General features: G+C 39.1%; 1 protein-coding gene and 3 non-coding genes across 4 annotated transcripts in view; 3 read left to right on the forward strand and 1 right to left on the reverse strand.

The window, feature by feature from the left end:
* LOC6567113 (protein sickie) overlaps positions 1–16820 on the forward strand; it is a 178903-nt gene that overhangs the window by 675 nt on the left and 161408 nt on the right. The window lies entirely within an intron of this gene.
* LOC6567109 lies at positions 4132–4271 on the forward strand. The gene has a single exon (XR_047259.2). It is a non-coding gene; the product is annotated as a U4 spliceosomal RNA (small nuclear RNA).
* On the reverse strand, positions 6588–6710 carry LOC6571540. The gene has a single exon (XR_047260.2). It is a non-coding gene; the product is annotated as a U5 spliceosomal RNA (small nuclear RNA).
* Positions 6974–7169, forward strand: LOC6567111. The gene has a single exon (XR_047261.2). It is a non-coding gene; the product is annotated as a U2 spliceosomal RNA (small nuclear RNA).

Here is a 16820-nt window from a genome sequence, read left to right on the forward strand (position 1 = left end):
GTTTATAAAACTGTTTTCGTTCTCGTGAAAAGAATCAAAAATTAACCAAAAAGTTGTGATGTATTTAGTACAATATTTGATAACTATTTCAACAATCGAAAACTTTTGAAAGTTATTTAGTTTTAAATACAATCCCCAGATTAAATACAAATAGTTCGTTTTTCTTTCATATATAAGTAAATATTCCATTGATTGAAAATGCTGCACTTCCTTTAAGTTATTCGATATGCTATCATATATATAAATATAAATTATATATTATATTATAACATTAAGCTAAACTGGAGCTTGATTCTTATTATATTCTTCGCCTAACCTGGTTCTCTGTTTAAACTTTTTGTCATTTATCCAAAGCAGAGCAAATGCAATTCGCTTATGTCGAGTATCGTTTATGTTGTCTCAGCTTTTGGCGTTCCCATGTTAATTTCTTTTTGTTGTATTTGTTGTCTTTGCTCTTATAATCATATAAAAAAAAAGCGTCGGCAAAGTTTGCTGTTAGCCGGGTTTGGTTTTTGCTTTCTGTTGCATACAAAACGACGCTGCCTCTTTGCCGGAGACCATGGTCTAGAACTCTCTCTCTTTGTCAGTGTGTGTGTGTGTGTGTGTTGTATCTATATACATACATATATAAGTATATATATATAAGGGGGTCTGGGCTGCGAATGGAAGTTGATTAAGTAGTTTCCGCGTGTTTTTATTTGCACAATAAAAGCATAAAATTGTTGCCCGCTGTTGTTGTTGCCTCTTTATTAAAGCCCGGCAAAAAGTGCCAGTGCAAAAAGTGTGAAGTGGACGCTTTTTGCAGCCACGTGAATGAAGCGACGTCTCGACATTCTTTTCCCAGGGTGTTCCCAGGACGAAGGGGCGAGCAGCGGCAAAATGCTAGACATGCTGTTGCTATTTAAGCCGCTATTTTTATGGCTTTTGCCGGAATGATGGCGTTATGACTCTATTGTGACACGACTCCGACGTGGCATAGTTAAAAGTCCATTTATATTTCGGCATACAATCAAAAAAGTAAATACTAGCAGATAAAAAGAGTCCAATTCTGAAGCACTATTGAAATTGTAAATGCTCTATCTAAACTATAATAAATAATAAATATTTATCCACACGAGTTTTTAGACCTAACCCAATTTTGAATAATATAATTGAAATTTTTTTAGTTTTTGTATTCTCCGATATATTTTGGGTCCCGTCGACGAATCTGTAAAGACGAATCCAGAGGGAAGTAAAACAAAACAAATATTTATATTCCAAAATGCATAGTAAATGTCATTTTTTTTTTTTAGATTTATAAAGCATTGATAAAATTCTCAATTCTGAAGCGATTTTAATCGGAAATTCTATTTTTTTAAGTATTGAGGACAAATAACAGATTGTTTAGATTCTAATTAAATGAAAAATTAAATTAGCTTGTCAAACTAATTGTTAATATTTCATTTTCCACCACTTGAAAAGTTTCTAATTGTTGTATTAACCTATCAATGGATCGTCTGGAGCCTCACTCCACATCCTAATGAATATGTTAATAGGACTCTAATGTTCGGTTATCTGTTGTTGCTTGTCCGTGTGCTTTTGGAGTGGACTGCCTGCCTGGCGTAGGTATTACTGCCATATGGCGCCTCTAGACGCAGCCCATTAAAAGTGATTGCAAAATGCCGCCACACAAGTCTGTCCTGCGTAAGTGCCTCAAGCAACAAGAATGTTCGTCCCCCCCCCAAATGCTGTAATTTCACTTTCGCCGCATATGCTGCCCGCAACAACAACAGAGAAACAACTTTTTCCCGATGTTGTTTTCTTTATTTCTCTTTTTTGGCAAAACAAACAACATAAATATGGATTTCTCATTAAAATGCTAAAGTTATGCCAAAGCTGAGGCTGAGGCTGAGACTGAGACTGAGACTGCTGCCGGCACGTCGAGATTGTCGGGTTACTGTTTTGAAGCAGCAGCGCAGGCGCGCTCTCTCTCACTCTCTCTCTCTCTCTCTGTCTCTGTTTGCTCTCTCAATGTCAATGTCGCGGCGTTGTGCTCTTTTGCTTGGCTCTCTGCTTTTGCTGCTGGCAAGTCACGTGCTGCCATTGAAGGAATTTCATTGCCTGTTTGCCGGCTTAGTTGTACTACTACAAACATGGCCCCTCGCCCCCTCTCTACCTCCACCCCCCCCCCCCTCCATCTACCCCCTCCACACAATTTCTCGCTTAACACTCCGGCACGACAATGTGACGCATTTGTCATGAAACGGATTTCCGGTATTCCAAACGTCGCAACATCGCTGTCTTTGTCCTCCGACTCTTCAGCCCTAGGGCAGTCAAGGGCGTAGGGAGAGTGGGTGGGTAGCGGGCTGAGGAGCGCTTCTTCATCATGTTGTCTTCTGTGCCTTTGACACTCTTGACTTTGGGAGCACTCCGCACTTGGCCTCTGCCTGCAAACTTGTTCAATCTTTTATGACAAAAGGCTCGGGCTACAGCATAACCAAAAAAACAAATAAGGAAAAAAATGTTGTTGCTTCTGCCCTGCCGCAAAAGTGGCTATTTAGCATTTTAGAGTAGGCGACCAGCCAAGCCAATACCCTCCTCTCCTCCACACGACCTTACTTCCATTTCGTTGTCAGCCATGTTGTCGTTCGCATAAATTTTTTATTAATTTCATTAGATGGCTCAAGTGCTGGGAATTTTAATCAACGCTTCTCTAGGGCCCAAAAAAAAAAGAACGTATAAATATGCAACGAAATTTGACAATGATAATAGTTAATGAGCATCGGCTGGATAAGCAATGGGGTGGGGTGGGGGGTAAGTTGGGGATGAAAACTATCTGGGGCCCAAATTGCTTTGTTGTACTAAATGGCTGACAATGCGACACTTTGGCGGCAGTTTGAAAGCGTTTGCAGTTAATAGACTGCCAATTGGGGAGGATATTCCAAATGCCAGGCGTGTGGATAGTTAAGATGACGATGCTGATGATGATGCTGATAGCGCAGCCTATTTAATGAGGCCCTTATATAATCACTAATGGATAAATGGGCGCTTCAAGACCTTAAAGCAATGTGCTTGGGCTTATTTAGCATAAATTTGGCCCATACATTTGTAATCATATTTATTTATTTTTAGAGTAATGTGACTAAGCAGACAATATATAGTGGCGTCAAATCGACAAAAATCATGTTTTTCCTGTGGTTGTCAGCCCCATTCTGCTTCGGGTCGACCCGTGGGCAACGCGTCGAAAATGCTGCAGGGGTCAGAGTGTCGAGCAGCGAACGCAGGTCTATATTTAACTGGACTTCGCTGCGACAACATAACGGCTAACTGAAAAACACAGCCTTTTATAAGCATGCGAGCAGGTACGCAGTATTTCTAATATGTCCTAATGGGCTGCGAGTGCGTAAAAATAGCTGTATTGCTAACGGATCGCGCATACCCTTGAATGTGTGCGAAGATACAAGCAACACTCTATCCTTGTCTTTTATTTAGTTTTTGATGTTTATGTGTAACCTTTCGTAAAGTGGGATGGTTTAGTTGTTGACCAATTTTGTAGCCACAGCGCGCAAAATGTATGATACAAATCTAAAACAGGGTATCATTGTCTCGACATTCGAAAATTCTTTGCTGCTCGACGGGCTCACATAGACGCATACATACAAAGGAACGTTCTAACGGGAACATATCACAGTGCGCAGAACAAACAATTTGGCATATCGAGACAATGATACCCCTTTTTAGGTTTTCACTATATATTTTGTGGTAATATCTAATTTTTATGTTTACAACTTTTTAATGTTTATAATGTTATTTCTGATTATTTATTTATTAATTTGTTATTATTATTTTTTTGTTAATTATTTTTATATTTATATCTACATTATATGTACTTAATTTCTAATCATTTATTTATTTATTTTTCAGATTTATATTCGCTTTTAATGTACATAATTTTTGAAATCATCTGCGCCTTACTCGCCCGCTTCCAATACAAAGATGCAGCTGCTAATTGTTTACCTTTCATCCCCTTACCTGTTGACAGCAAGCGTCTTCTTAATGGCAGTGGCAAATCTTACAAATTGCACGCTTACAATTCACAACTGATTTTAGCATTCGGCTTGTGTAGATCTTGTGGCTGTTTGGTTTTAAGTTATCTTTGCGCAGAGGCGATATCGTAACCAATGAAGTTCTACTGAGGTGCGATTATTGCTAGTTGAAAACTTTAACCAATACCCTGCCATGGGGACGTGAAATACCGTCCGCTACGGCAATTTTTGGAAGCCCGAGAGGGCCCATTAATAATCAATTACACAATAACTATTACGATATAAACTGTTCGAATAATCAACTAACCTTTACCTTTCCATAAGTCCTCCTTGTACACTTAGAAAAAAAGTACCTGGAGTTCGACTAGGAACTTTTTTTTTTTTTTAGAAATAATTTCTAAACATAAGAAAATAATTTCTTAAAATTAGATGGACCTTATTTTTTTAAAATGTTAAAATGCTAACCTTTATTTTTAGAAAAAAATACTTTCGGCTAGAGTTTAGCACCAATTTATCCGCATTAGAAGACTCGTAGGGATGTCTAAAATACAATAATCAATCAATAATAATGTGAGTGAGAAAACGCATATTTGAAAGGTTTGTGACACATATAAAAATTACATCCTGCAAATGACACATATTTTGTTTTTTAATTAAAAAAATTTACGCTGGAATTAAGAAGAATAAGAAAATCATTGTTTTTAGAAAGAAACTATTTTGAAAAATAATAAGTATTGCTATTTTCTAAAATTTCTTGCTTTTTTTTGTCAAGTGTATATTGTCAAGTATTAATCTGTATCATTTGGAATAAATTAAGCCGACCGTTTAAAGAGCATAACCACAAATAACAGATCATAATGTAGGCCATAAAAAGGCAGTTTTTGTTATGATAGTCTTCATAATTTATTTGTGTTAAGGTCCCAAGCTGGCAGCAGCTGACTGACTGGGTAATAATAATAGGAGGTTTAATGGGCAATATACAAATTAAACATAATGTTAACTCCTTTTCGGATAGGCCATAATGACTCTGCCCGCTGCCGCCGCCGACGGCACACTTAAGCCCAATTACAATAACGCAAAAGCCTAAAACCAAACAAGGCAGAGAAGACACATTGTACAGTTAAAGGTTGTCGCTGCCAATCCCACCCTCCACACTCCACCCTTCCCTGACAGCCTGGCCAAAAATTACGGCCGCAATTTATGTTTATGTGACTCGAAAGTTTTGCGGCCGTCGGATTTTTATAGTTCAAGTTCGACGTTTGAGTCTCATGGGAAAAAGTTTTGGCTCGCATGTAAATTTACGGACGGGTAGTTTAGCTGAGGAAGAACTTGAGCCTTTTTATGGTCACAAAAAGAGAACAGAGAACAGAAAATAGACAAAAAAAAGTCAACCAAAAAAAAAAAAGAAAAAAATGAAAAATAAAAATAAAAAGGTAAAGCCATTGAGATTTGTGTATTTGCCTGTTTGTTGGCATCCAGGCGCAACGTTGGTCAAACTTGACTGCGCTTTATGAACTAGCCAAATGTAATTTGAACCCTGACCCCCTGTGTCCCTTGCTGTCCCCTAAACGGTGGCAGGCACATAATTCATTTTTTATGCCAAAGCCTATTTTGGCTATTTTGCATGCGAAGCGTGTAGCGCGTGTCGCACTGATTTGCTTCCTTGAATATCCTTGTATATCCTGCGGGATTCGCTCATCTAATTTATGCGTTATTTATGCAGCCATATTGATGAAGATGCATAGCCACGCCACAGAATACGAACGAGCGAAGAAAGCTGAAAACGATAAAAATAATTCAATTAAAATAAATACGAAATAAAGCAATTGACGCCGTTTGGGCTGTTTGGGTTTCAGACACACAATGGATGGTTAAAGTACATAGATTGCATACAAGAATGTCAAACGATAGAAAGACATGACTCAAGTTTTAATAACGTATTTATCAAGTAATTTATGTATCATTCTTTAATCCATTTTTGGGAAAAGGCAATAAGCAATTGTGATCCGCACTTCGTTTGTAACTCGCAAACTTAAATCAGAAATAAATAAATAAAAATAAATGAGAAATTTCCTTAACATTACTGCTGCTTCTAGCCGTATTCAAATCGAAAATGAAGTGCGAATTTGAGTTCTTATGTCAGTGATGGACTCACAAAAACACGCTATTATTACAGTTAGTTTGGGTATGTATATAAGAATATAAATAATGTGTGCTTAATTGTTCTTGTTCTTTATACGAATTGCTTGTATGGACATGATTTTGACATGCTTTAGCAGGGCACATTCTTTTCAAAAGATGGGTGTTCTTTGGTTATTTTAAATATAATAATACCCTTAGCAGAGGATACACAATTTTCTCGTGAAAGAACTCTCTGAGGACCCCGTAAGTATTCTTCATCAGAAACAATATTCGGTATCATATAATGAAATGATATAACAGTTCCCATACAAATAATTCGCTATAATATGCCGATCCAAGAAGCGTAAAGAGGAATATCCACACACGCAGAGATCATGGACCAATAACCATGACGATTTGTAATGTTATTCATAATTTGCCCGGCTGCAAATGCCGCCAGGCGCTTTAAAAATTGAGTTTAGACTCATTAGAGTGCTCCTCTCCACGGAAATCTTTAGTAAAAGGCGAAAGATTTATTCGACAACTGAAGAGAAGCCAGAGTGAATTAACACATCAAAACACACAGGTTCTACCGGAAGAAATACATAAACTGATTGCGAATTGTAAGACATATGTGGACAACCCTTAAGGTAGGCTACATCACCTAAATTATGGACTATGGAGAGACGGGCATTTCGATAGTCTGACAACAATTACCACCCTTAAATAAAGGTGCTTGAGGTAGTTTTATAGGTGCATCGCTTACAATTCGCAACTGGTTTAAGTAGACAATTTATAGAGTACTGAAGCTATTTGAAGTTAAAGTTATCGCTTCTCGGCCTTATGGCTAAGATCAAAGTGTAGTATCTGTTCTTATCAGCTTAACATCTGATAGTTTCTCCATTGGAGAACAACAAATGTTAAACTGATTTTTGGAATCAGACGGAGTGCTAGGGGCTTGCTCCACCTCTGTCACGGGTTGGCCCGGTATTGCAGTACCGCCGGGATTTCGGCCCAACTGAATAATCAATTTGGAATTACTAGAGAACTGTGGAATCAGCCCTCGTAGTTGGGATTTAGTTGGATTTATTTCGCCCAACTCTTCTCAGTGTTGGGTGTGAAAGGCAATTTCTGTAGAGGACCCGTTGTCCCGACATGCAAATGTCAAGGAAGGGAGAGCAGAGAAGGTGCAGGGATGGCACTCACTGACAGGGACAAGGATGAGGACATGACAGCAGCTGGCTGACATTGCAACTGTGTCCTGGGCTCACTCTTTCTTGAGCTTAAGTTTGCTTGGATTGAATCCAGGAGGAGGCTAGCAAATTGTTTTGTCATCGACTACTTTTGCCAAGTCGTTTGGAAAATTGAAATGATTAATTGTTTGGGCAAACTACTTATGTTGGCAACTGTCCTGGTGCTGTTGAGTGCGCCTAGCGGAGTTGAGGAGAATATCAAGTTGTCGTCCTACTCACTGAGGAGTAGAATAGAATTGAATTGATAGCTTCGCAGCTCAAAGTTGAAAAATCAAAACACTTTTTATTGACAGCTCGCAATTTGTCGCGACGCTTGGCAACTGAATTCCTTTAGTCATTTATACATAATGCATGTATTTGTGTGTGTGTGTGTGCGTGGCTCTGTGTGCAGGCCAATTTGACAAGCACGCGACAGTTATTTGTCAAATGTTAAAGTGGTGGATTAAATGGATTTATGTGCTGCAGATGGCCAATAAATGAATTTTAAGTGTTGATCAATTTGACTAAGTTGCAGTGTGTACTTTATTTCTTATATAAATGTAAATGTATTATGATTACTCGATTGTGAAAACGTTAGCAGAAGTATTTAAAAAACAGATCCAAAATGTTTTCCGAATTACTTTAAATATTTTTGTGGCGCCATCTATGAAGCAATCGGTTTGCGGATGGTGCCATCTCTTGAGTAACCAGGGAAAAGTCCGAAATGGTGGGTATCATCGCTTAAGCGGTCTATCAACATGTCCTTGCTAATACTGGGACTTCCCATGTGAACTAACTAAAATGGGTAAAAAGGTGTATGACTGTGCTACTGTATAAAAATGGGAAATGAACTCCGAATGCGTTTAATTTGGTAAGTATTCTAGGCACTATACAGGCCCAGGATAACCCGTTTTTATTAGGGTTTTATGCCTAAACAAGACAGGTTTCTGACTTTAGACTAAGGTAGGTAGGTGTACAGAATATCCCGTTTTTATAAGGAATTTACGCTACATTTACTGAATGGGTACGAAATGCGATTAGACACAAACACGCAGGGAACTCAAAATGGTTTGTGAAATCTGAAAAATGTGAAATGCAACAAATACTCAACAAGAAGGACAATTGGCGAATATTCAAGCAGAGTATTTATTGGCGGTAAGAAAACAAAACAATTATTTTAAAAGTGAAATAAAATGTGCAGGCATAAAACGTGTAGTTCAAATCAATTGTTTTTTTTTGCTATACGAGAAGCTCTGCACTAATTTTAATATTAATTAAATGATTTTAATTATATTCCATGTAATAATGACCATATTTTGAATATCCAATAAAACAAACTTTTAGATCCAGATCTAGCTTAACATTCTTTTACATTTGCAAGCGTTTTACTGTTTGTTTTGCCTCCTCAATTCCTCAATTAAAGAGCCTAATATTAATTTAGATGGGTTAGTAATTTAGCTCTGCATGAATATCTATAGGAAGGATCTTAACCCTTTTCCTTTTAGCGTATCCCTAAGACCATAGACTGTTGCTATTTCCTAGAGATACATCTGTATTCACTTTCAGACCTTTACCTCGCTCAAGTTAAAACTTTGAATTGTTGTTTTAATTGGAAAGCGTGTTAGAAACGTGGCTCAAAGAATTTATAAACAATATTATCAGTCGAAAGTGTCCCAACTGTCTCTTTGGCTTGTGTCCCTCTGTCTGCCCTTCTGTCTCCCCTCTGTCTGACCCTCTGCCCCTCTTATGCACGTGTCTTTTGAATGTTTTGTTTTTCTAAACATTTTTTCGTAACTTTTTTCTATCTGTTGTTTTGCATAAATTTTCACTCGGTTTTTTATCAGGCCGTTCTTCAGGGCTGTTTGTGTGCTTATGTGTGTGTGGGTGAATGTTTTGCCTTAATTTTCGGTTTTTTACTCTCGCCGCGTCCGAGATTGTTCTATTGAGATAGTATTTTTTCTTTTTTAATCCTTTACCCAATGACTGCAGTAACGTCGGGCGACCCTTTTTGAATGTCCTGAACCCCCAGTTCCTACTACCCCCTCGCCCCTGGCCCCATCGCGTCTCTTGGCTGGTAGCACGCGACATTTTATAGTTATTGCCGAAATTCCCTCGATGGTTTTAGCCATTTCTATAGCATTTACATTTTATTTTGTTGCATGTGTTGTCGCATCGCACGGAAATTGCGACTCTATTGTTTTATAGTCGCAGCGGGCTCTCCAGTCTCCAGCCAGTTTGTGTTGGGCTGGGTTTGGTTGGTTATCAATGGACAAAACATGATGAATGGCAAAGGAGTCGTTTCATAAAAAAACAACAAACACAAACGAAGCCCATTGCCCCCTTCTGGGATTCCAATGCATTTGCCAAACATTGTTTTTTTTTTTTTTTTGGTTTTGATGACAGGTTTCTTTGAACCGTTTAAATTTCTTCATAGACTTCTTCCTCAATTCAATAAAAACCCTAAGAGCTTACTTACATAAAAACAGCAATTCGACGAGTTTATTGATAGGTTTTAAATGGGGTTTGTTGACTTCAAATGAAGTCAAGCTTTTGAATTTAAATTTTAAAGAACTTTCCTCTTACTGCTTTTTGAGCAAATTGTATGGTATTTAACAAATTTATATTTAATATATATTTGATATATTTTAAGTTTTGAAAAGTTGTTTGTTTAACCTTAAAAATATGTCGACTTAAAATTGAATTTCCTCATAAATGTTAACTGGGGAACTTGAAGCCAAGGGAAATAAATTTCCCCTGTCTGACAATGACGTCACTTGCGCCAACCTGTTTGAACTCGACAAACTGGCAACGCGCTGGAAATTACCCCAGGGGAAATGAGATGCGCCAGGGGTATTTTGGTAAGGACAACCCTCAAAGGCTGTGTGGTGCATTGAACCAAGCCGGCAAAAGCGAAGGCTAAGGTCAATTGCAGTTGGGGTCGCTTCCAGTGAGCGACGACGCCATGGCCAAATAAAATTGCCCTTTCCAAAAGGGAAATTTGCAAAAATACCTCTGCCGAATGTTGCCACGGCTACTGCTGCTGCTGCTGCTGCTGTTGCTGTTGCTGCTGCTGGTGTTGCGTGGTGCTGCTGCCGAGTCCTTTTCAGTGCTCGTTGGGCATCGATGGCGCGCGGTTCGTCCTGGCAGCGTTGTGCGTTGGGCAATTGTTAGGGAATTTCGTACACAACTGTTGTGCGCGTAAATGTTTTTTGGCGACATCGAGTGGCGAGCAAGCATGAAACATTCTTTAGCAACTGTGGATTAACATAAAGAATGTTTCTTTGCTTTGTGCACAAGGAGTGTGTGTGTGGCAATTGAAGTTAAGGTGCAATTTGAAATATTTAACCAGCTCATTTGCAATGCGGCGACGACAAAGCCGTTGCCCAAGCATGTCCTTAACAAGAGGCAACACTTTATGCATGAGAAATTAGCTGGCGCCGGAGTCGCCTCAAAATGTTGCAAAACAATGTGCGACAACGTGTGAGGCAACAAATATGAAAAATATGAAAAGAAAACAAAAACCAAATAAACATGTAAATATGTGAAAATGTGAAAATGCGAAAAAAGTAAAACCCAAACACAAATAATAAATGCCAAAACACATGAAGACGACGGTGCCAGCGAGCCGAAATAATCATAACCAGTGTCGGGCACATTACAATGTCTGATTGTGTGTGTGTGTGTGTGTGTGTGCATGTGTTTGTGTTTGTGGCAGAGTCGACTTCCTGTTTCCTGTTTTAATGTTTACGTTTTGCGGCTGGCGGCTTCCGGCGACCCGTTGCCAACCAAATGTCCTGTGTGTGTGTGTGTGTCCTTGTGTGTGTGCGCTGGATTTTTGAGCTAATGTAGTGGCATTTTAGGCTCTACGAAATAATAGATAATAAAATGTAATGTCGTCCTCTTGGCTTAGCCAACACATACGCTTACGGATCTTTGACTCTACCTCCTCTTTTTCTCCTACTCTCTCTCTCTCTCTCTGTGTACTCTCTGCTTATCGTCCTTTAGGCCTTTACTGTGTGCGTGCCAAACGTCGATTATTGCGCTTTTCGCCCGCCTTCTCTCGTTGCCGGTGTTGTTGTTGTTGTTGTGTTTCTTGTTGGCGTAATAAAAATCAGTCGCAAATCTTGCTGCGCCTAAATGGAATGCAACGACAAGCCAGCTCCTTAAATTAGATTAGATGATGTGCCATAATGAAGCTGTGCCGGGGAGCATAAACACACATACTTATACGCCCACAACCCCCATCCACCATCCCCAACCCCAACCCCTAATCCCACCTCCACCCTGCAGAAAACGACAAAAGTCGGAGGCGATGTGTGAGTTGTGCTGTGGGGCAAAAGATTACATCCTGCGGAAATTTGGAATGTTAAATGTATGAACATCTCTGCTTAGTTAATGTTATTAAGTGGAAATGATGCGCCACGATTTATATAGATGCTTAGAAAATGTTGTATCTTTTGTTCAATAAAGTTTGCTTTATTAAAAAATAACAATTTATATATTGATTAGAGAATTTGTGATTTTTTCAATAAATACTCCAATTAATTAGCATCGTTTTAATAGCTTTTACATTTTAAAAACTAATTGCTTTATTGAAATTCTCTCATTAATATTAGAGTTCAGTTAAATTATGAAATTTATTGAAAAAATCAGAGATGAAGCCTCATTTGTTGGTTTGACTGGTTTTGCTTTGTGGATTATGCCAAGCTTTGCAAATAATGTTTGACCATTTTATTACCGCCGAATTTATTATTTATTAGATCCTTTCTTTTATTTTAAATTAAAATTTTACCGAACACTTTAAATTGTACTTAATTTAATTTGTTACTTTAATTTGGAATTTAATTGTAAATTTTTCATTATTATTATAATTGTAAATTTTTTTAAAAAATATTTGGACTATTTTTAATTAAGTTAATTAGCTAGATTTTTATTTTGTAATATTTTGGCATATAATTTGTGAATGGCAGAAAAAGCTGTTCGACCTGCTACACAGGAGAGATTAAATCTTATGTCGAGGATTTCATGGATTACATATGCTTTATTAATTAGCATAGCCTATCTACTGCGATACATACGCAGAATTTATAAAACATCTTTGAGCAGAGTTCGGAGCGTGTTTGCCTCACTTATTATGCGGCAAATGTAGCCAGCGAGGTGCACACGACTCGCACTCCAAGCACAAACACGAAACGTGCCGCCTAATTTTAGGCGAAAAATAAGAAGAAGAAGAATAATAAGAAGAAGCAGCAGCAGCAGCAGGCAGCACAAACTTTGACTACGTGTCAAAATTGCGAAAAGCTGCTTAAAGTTCAAGTTGGCAATATGTGCCACAAATTACCGCAAGTCGAAATCAATTGCTGCCGACTTTATGGAATGATTTCCGTATAGGGGGGATATAGTGTATAGTGGGAGAAATGAGGGGATTGGAATTGTTGCAATTCAATTTTGCACTCGTTACAATTAAAGCGCCCGCTTTTGACATGCTGCATGCGTGTCTTCGTCTATATCTTTAGTTCCGGCGCAACCGGAAGTACTCAAGCAGAAAGAAGACGCAACGGAAAAATGCTGTAGGGGAACAAGACAAACAAATCCAAAATAAACAAACCTTGTCTGCCTCTGTTTCGCTCCCCTCTCCGCTCTCCCTTCCCCTCCACCCATCCCAAAAAAAAGGAAAGAAAGTAAGCTGTGTGTTGCAAAAAAAGAGAAGAAAAAAAGCAGAGAAATGCTTACGAAGCGGAAATTAAGACCCACTCCAGCGAGTGAGTCCCAAACAAAGCTGCCAAAAGTTCGTAAACAAACACATGTCTGACTCCCCCAGCCCCCCAGACCCCATCCTCCCGCAGGTCCCTTCCCTTCCCTCCGTTCACTTCTAGCGCCCGTGTGTGCGTGTGTGTAAACAAGCCCAAACATATCACATTTTAATCCGATGTAGTGGAAAATTGCGCAAGAAAGTGCCGTATATACGAAAATTGTATTATTCCAACTGAATTTGCCGCCATTCGCAGAGGGATTGATTATGGTGTCATTCCTTAAATGGATTAGGCGACGACGACGACATCGAATAAGTTTAAATAGCAGCTGTTTTAATTAAAAACTTGCATGCTTAGCGAGCAAATGTTGGCATCTACTTGGCAAATCCTTACAAATGTCCTGCGCGTTAAATTTAATAGGCCATGCGATTGTACTGAGTTATGAGCTCAACACGTGACCATATGGCTGCTGCTCCTCCCGAGCTCCTCTGCGCCCAGTTCCTCTATGAGTTATGAAGCTAGCCTGATGACAGTGACTAGCAAAGGAGGCGGGTCTGCTTTCTGCTTTCTACTTTAAATTAGTGTAAATTTTATGCGCTGGGCCTATAAATATGCAAAGGTTTTTGTCGTTGTTGTTGTTTGCCTTGTTCTTAGCGTCTTTTTTGCAGGGCAGTGGGCAAAATGTCCATTTCATTAATGAAGAAACAAGTGTGGCACGTGTTGAGCTAGCTTTTGCAGTTAATATTAAAGTCTTTGAGCTACTTGGCTGTGGCATTGGCTTCTTTGAGCAGTAGAACTAGCTTTTGTGTATGAGTATATTGATATGGGGGAGTTTTTAATTACTAAAACTGTATTGTTCTAGAGACCAAAAATGAAAAATGAATGTAAAAATCAACTTAGTTTTTCTTTTTACTCGACACTTAATAGTACTTAGCATATAAATGATATTCGCTAATATAAACAGGCTTCTTTGTAAGCATCTTTTATTTAATTCCATTCATCTCAGCTTTATTTGAAGCGCTTACTTAAGGGCCAGCAGCTCTCTGCTCTTGATTACATCCTAACACTGTAGTTAGCTAGCTCCTCTGTGATTTCGGATTTCGGCTAGGATCTACCTTATTGCGCAGCGCATTCTTGGCCAACTAATTTCCATATTCAACACACCCCCTCCATCTCCCCCCCGGTCTGTGTTTTTGTACAGTTTTTAGCCGACTCCGCCCATAAATTGTCTATAGCTGTCATACTTTTGGGCATTTAATAAATTTTATGACTCTGGCGATGCTTCTTCTTGCTTGCCGTTATTTTTCTTGCATTGCTCTTTGGTTTCCTTGCTTTGCTTTCCTTTTTAATAACATTCGTTTTCGTCCGCTGCTCCGCTGCTTGTCCTCGCCGCTGTCCGCCTCGGGCTATCTCTTTTTATTTGCTCGCTGTGTCTCTCTGTTCCTCTCTCCTCTCTCCTCTCTCCGCTCTGCTGCTGCGATTTGCGAATGTGGGTATTTATGCGTTGCCCACCCCCTCGCTCATTTGGCTGCTCCCCAAACAGCATGCAACAATCTTTTATATGGGTTTATTATGTATGCTTTTGCTTCTGCTGTTGCTTTTGCTTAAAACATACAATTTCCTCAAGCGATTTCCGTTTGCACTGATGAGTCTTATTAAATTCGAGTTGCTCGCTTGAGTTGAGGGTTTGGGCTCGGCTGGATGCTGGGATGTGTTTGGGGCGCCTACACACCCATTCCGCCCAAGAAATTGGCTCGCCCGGATTTGGTCGTTAACTAACTAAAATACGACGCCTGTTTGCAAATTGCGCTTTAATTGAATTGCACATAGATTGTGTTTTAGTCGCAGGGGAAGCTGCTGCTGCCCCAGCTTCGGCTTCGGCTGTTGCAGACAAATTTTCAACGAAAACACAAACAAAAAAAAGAGAAAAAAATGAAAAGAAAAGAAAAAGTGTTTGCACCAAAGTTTGGTTGCATGCCATATTTTAACGCCTTTACCACGCCCCCTCACTCCGAGCACCAGCAGCATAACTCAAAAGTCTTTAGAAGTGTTTGAAACTGTCATACGCACATAGTTTTTTCTTACTCGCTTTATTTCTTCCTCTCTCCCTCTGTCCCTCTCTCTCTCATTCCCACTGCATCTACACCTCTCTCTTTTCGATTACGACAACAGACTTTGCCACTTTGTTCTACACTATAGTTTACCTCAAGATGGGTATATAGAGTTTGTTGTGGAGAACAGTGAGCCTAAATAAAGCATCTTTGTGTATATATTTTAATAATATTTTGAAAAAGTAAACTAAAAAGTAAAGTTAAGATAATTATTTTTAATTTGTTACTTATTATCAATTAGAGCATAAGGGAATTCTGGGAATACTTAGAGATAAACAGCTTTCTTTGGAATTAAGGCCAGATTTAAAGCTGAGTAGATTAATATGCTTATTCCTCCAAACAATTATAGTTAAAGTTTAAATGGAGTCCGCAATATTTACAAAAAAAAGGAAGGTATTCTGAGTAATTTTGTTAGGGTATCTCAATAGTTTCACAGTTCCTGTCGCTGCCATTTTGTCAGCTTGTTTGACTAGCATTTCGGAGTAGCATTGAGTGCTGAATGAAAGAACAAATGGCAGAAAGAAAGAAAGAAAGCAACACGAGAGTAAACTGGAAAGAAAGAAAAGCAAAAGAACTAACGCGTTTGGGAAACACTGAATCAAAAGCATTTCTAACCAACTTTTGTGGTGAAGTTTTGCGCAGGCGGCGCAAGCACTGAGATTGAGTGCAAATAAAATGATGTCATGAAGTGGCAGCGGCAAAGTTCTTCTGGAACACCGAGAGAGGGGGGAGGGGGGAGGGGTGCTGGCAAATGCATGCTCCACTTTATTTCAGCTATCAACTCGTAAAGTTTGCGGCTTGATGGCCAGCAGTCCAAATGGTTTGGGGCAGGCATTGCAGGGGCGTGCCGTGATTTGTCTGCACGAACTCACTGAAGCCGCAGCTGGCTTGCGGCTTTCACAACTTGAAGCACAGCAATTACAACAACAAGAACAAGAACAACACAAATCTTGACAAGTATTTTGTCAACTTTGCCTAAGTGCAGTCAGGAGGCAAGGGGCAAGGTAGTTGGGCATACTGAACTTAGAAACTAGGAGTTGGCTAAGAGTGCAATGGCCCAACACCAGCTGCTAGCAGCTAATTAGCTACACCTTCAGATGACTCTCTATCTATCTATCTCTCTCTCTCTCTCTCGCCTTGGCAATTCAACTAAAAATTAACATTTTAATTGCAAATTACTTGTATAATTCATGGCGCAAAATTTACAAAATTAGCCCGATGAAGCAACCTGTGCAGCCTGGCAACAGTTCCATTTTCATGTTACATTTACATTTTGCGCCAATTTCCTTTGTCGTTTTCGGGCCATTTAATTTGATCATGCGCCAACAATTATGCAACTTGTTGGTTCACTGCGTCTCCAGCTGTGTGCGGCTTCTGTAAGTTGCCATTTGTTGTTGTTGTTGCTATTGTTGTTGTTCTTGTTTTTGTTACTTTTGGGCCGCCTTTTCAATTTGCTATTGTTGCCGGCATTAAAACTTTTCCCATTCGCTTGCCATCAAAATGCCGTTTGTTGCGTCATTGTTGCTGCATACTTTGTCGAGCCGTGGCAGATAGTCGAATATTAAGGCATATTCAAGG

This window comes from Drosophila grimshawi, unplaced genomic scaffold (assembly GCF_018153295.1).
Source record: "Drosophila grimshawi isolate 15287-2541.00 unplaced genomic scaffold, ASM1815329v1 contig_1377, whole genome shotgun sequence".
NCBI lineage: Eukaryota > Metazoa > Arthropoda > Insecta > Diptera > Drosophilidae > Drosophila > Drosophila grimshawi.